Consider the following 3,707-nt stretch of genomic DNA (forward strand, 5'->3'; position numbering starts at 1 on the left):
TAATGCATGGAAAGAATCAGACTTTGGCGAGATGACAGTAGGAGAAACATTCAGAAGTTTCTGGTAACTAATGAGAATGGCTGCCTGGCTGAGAGAGAGTGACCCCAATGTAATCTTCCCCACTGCTGTAAGACATTAGAAAAGGGGGAAGAAGCATCCCTTAAATCCTGGGAAGGGAGAGGCATTAAGAAGGCATTTGAGAAGAAATTACAAAATAGTCTTAAGCCTCAGTGCTTGCATGAATTAAAAAGATGCAACCTAAAACACAACCAAAACCACATTTACTTGAAGCAAGGTCCTGTGGTTTAAGTGTATTTCCTGACAAGCTTGGAAGCAGCTTGCAAGCAAAACTGGTCACACCACCCAATAGCAGGCGATTATGTTTTCCGTCAAAGAAATGTTGATATTCATGATGTAATATTAAACAAAGCATATATTAAGAAGACTCATTGGAAGGGAGGAAAAGCATACTCAACACTTTCAGAATTTAGTTATTATAGCTTAACTTCAGAAAGTGAGTTAAGAAAGAAAACTCAAGAAAGAAATCTTCCTTCTGAGTTTGTTTCCTGATCTGGACTACCTGGAAGGGCTGATCGGTCAGGATTCTTTTTTTTCTTTTTTTTTGGTCATTTTGGGAGGAAATGTTTGTTCTTTAAAATTGTATGTTTGTCAATGTAGCAAAAGGAATGTGGAAGCTGGCACCATATTGGAATAATGTTGTAGGTGGTAAACTAGGGCTGGGGAAACTGAAGTTCAAGTCTATCCTTGGTCACAGAAACTCCATGGATGATTCTGGATCAGTCATGTTCTCCTAGCCTCACAAGAGTTTTATTGTGGAGGAAAAACTAAGGATGCAGTGCTTTGTATACTGTCTTGATCTTCTGGAACTGAGGCAGGATATAAATTTAACAAATATAGCAAGAGGCAAGGAAACTATGTGAGTGCTAGACTGGAAATTGCTCACCACTAGGGGTAAGCCTATAATTGCTCACCACTAGGGGTAAGCCTATAATGCTTACCCAATAGCAGTAAGATGGTCTATAAAGCCTGGGCAGTGATACGGGATCTTATTGAATGCAGATTTTACTTAACATGAAAACACAGTTTCAAAAATGCAATGTAAAATCAGGTTTCGGCATTTGATTGAATAAAATTTAATAAGGAAGGTCCAATTAGTCTTAAAACAAAGGAATGAGAATGCCTCAACTTGTCTAAAACCTATACCCAACAATTTCCCAATTCTACTTTCAGGTCATTTAAACTTTTCCCTTTCTCTGTCTCTTCAAAAACCAAACAATCCATTGTTATTCTCTTTTCTATAACTGTTCCTTTTCCAAAAGAAATCAGATATTCATCTTTACCAAAAACAAGATAGTTTTCTTCTCAAACTCTCAAACTGTAGAAGTGCTTTTATATTTTTATTGGTTTTTTTAATGTATGATTCTAATTTCCCTGATCTAAAAACGTTCTCCATTTAATGTGTGATTTGAATTCCCTGGGTGTAAGTTTTGAATTTCTTTAATCTTTAATAAACAAATTACTTGTCAAGACTAAACATCACTCTCTCCTCTTAGGAATTAGGTTGTCTGCTTATTCTTGTTGCCCTCTTCTGTGCCAATTCCAGATTGTCTGAATTCTTCTTAAAATGATAGAAATGATGAGTACAGAACCTCCTACCAAATAAGTGGCATGGTACCTTCTATTCTTTACTTTTTTAAAGACAATAAACTGTGGAGGTCTTGAAATAGGAGGAAAAAAGGAAGCAAAGAGAAAAAGCATAAAAAGAGGGCTTCTCTGTGCATCATTTTTCAATAGAGATTCAACAGCTAGACCCACTGATTTTTTGCAGAAATTTCTAAAGGGTGGCCACCCAAGAAAAAGGCTATAGGCTTCTGGTCCTCCCTTATGGTGTTCACTATTAGCCGCTAGCTGCTTTAGGATTTTCTCATAATTTTAAATTTTCCTTTTATAGTTGTATGTTGGTCTTCTACTGTGTTTGGTCTAGGCCCATAAATACATTTTGATTGGTTTAGTGGGTAAAATACCTTCAGTCTTCGCCCTTAATTACTTTAGTCAAAATCATGATTGAGACATTCACACTTTTGGCTATAATTTAGGAAGAGGGTGGAGGCAACTCATAAACCACCCCATCTGACCACACGCATAGGCATTTAAAACAACTGCCCTGACTATTGATGGAAGCTTTTTGCATACCATACTCACTTTCCTTTATGGAAGGTAAGTACACTGGGGTGTCTGTGTTTGTGTGTGGGGGGGGAGTGATTCTAGCAGCAGCTGTTAAACCAAGGCCTCTTCATAGATTTCAGAAGGTCTCTCAACATGGATGGGGAAAACATTATGATGGGATTTCCAACACTTGTAACCATCCAAAGAAAAAATTACATGTTAAGACATATTTGTTATTTTTATATTCATTTTGATAACTGTCTTTGAGATAATTTATTTCCTTTGTAATACAATCTATACATTTTATACATTTAAATCCATTTGTCTGAGAAGAGCCTATAGTTTTCTCCAGATTCTTAGGGATCCTTGGCACAAACCCAGTTTAATTATATTTATATCACTGTCAGTGGGATTTAAAAAAAAGGCATAGTAGAAAAGAGAAGACAGAGGAAATGATGAATAGGTTGTGTGAATATGCTTGGGTATGAGATGTTCAGTCTGTATCAGTCTACTTAGGAGAGACTGCATAAGGTGCTTTAGCTGTTATTGATTTATAACTATGCACTTGCCTCAACTCTGACATCTGACTCTGACAACAGAATTTCCATAGACAAAAAAAAAAGTCCTTTGGATTGCTTTCTGAAGTCCAGTTTGTCAACAAATCTTTTTAGAATGTTTGAACTGTGCATATGTCAAATGGGTCTCTTTCTATAGAAGCCTGTTCAGACTTACCCACCAAGTTTTTTCTCTATTGGATATGTTTTTGTATTTTTTTCAGCTGTGGTAATGACCACTGGCAAATTGGTGGAAGAAGGACCCTTCCCTTTACTCTGTAAGTGTAAGCCAGTGATGCACACTAATTTTCCAGACCAAAGACAGCAATGGGACTCTAAATTAGCATACCCGGGCCACATGCCAAAAAGGAGAGTGCATGCCAGAACACAAGTTAAAGTCTGGTTTCATTTCATTTCATGTTAACCAAACTGAATATAGATTAAATGTAGATGATATGATTACGCCCCCTGCTTGATGTTATCATTCGGTCACCTTAAAAATTCCACGTTGGTAAGAATACTTGGAGTTCTCTGGGGCAATACCCATAGGGTATCCAAGCTTCAACCCATGTCCCTTTGCTATAGTCCAATCTGAATGAAGTTTTCCTATGGCTGTTATTTGTCAAAAAAAAAGTTTAAGAAAATAAAAACTAGCTTCTGCCATTTAGCTTTATTATTAATACCTGAAGAAATAGCTATTCTTAGAAAACAACAGCAAATGGATAGAACTACAGTTATGCAATCCATCAAGTTATGCTAGAACCGATTTATATATATATATATATATATATATATATATATATATATATATATATATATATATATATATATATATATATATATATATATATATATATATATATATATATATATATATATGTAGGTCTTTAGTTATTCGGGTTTTCTCCCGCGTAGAATTAAAAGTACCTTGGCGACGTTTCGACGAAGTCACATTCGTCATCTTCA

The sequence above is a fragment of the Protobothrops mucrosquamatus genome, unplaced genomic scaffold (assembly GCF_001527695.2).
Source record: "Protobothrops mucrosquamatus isolate PMUCROS unplaced genomic scaffold, P.Mucros_1.0 scaffold1717, whole genome shotgun sequence".
Taxonomy (NCBI): domain Eukaryota; kingdom Metazoa; phylum Chordata; class Lepidosauria; order Squamata; family Viperidae; genus Protobothrops; species Protobothrops mucrosquamatus.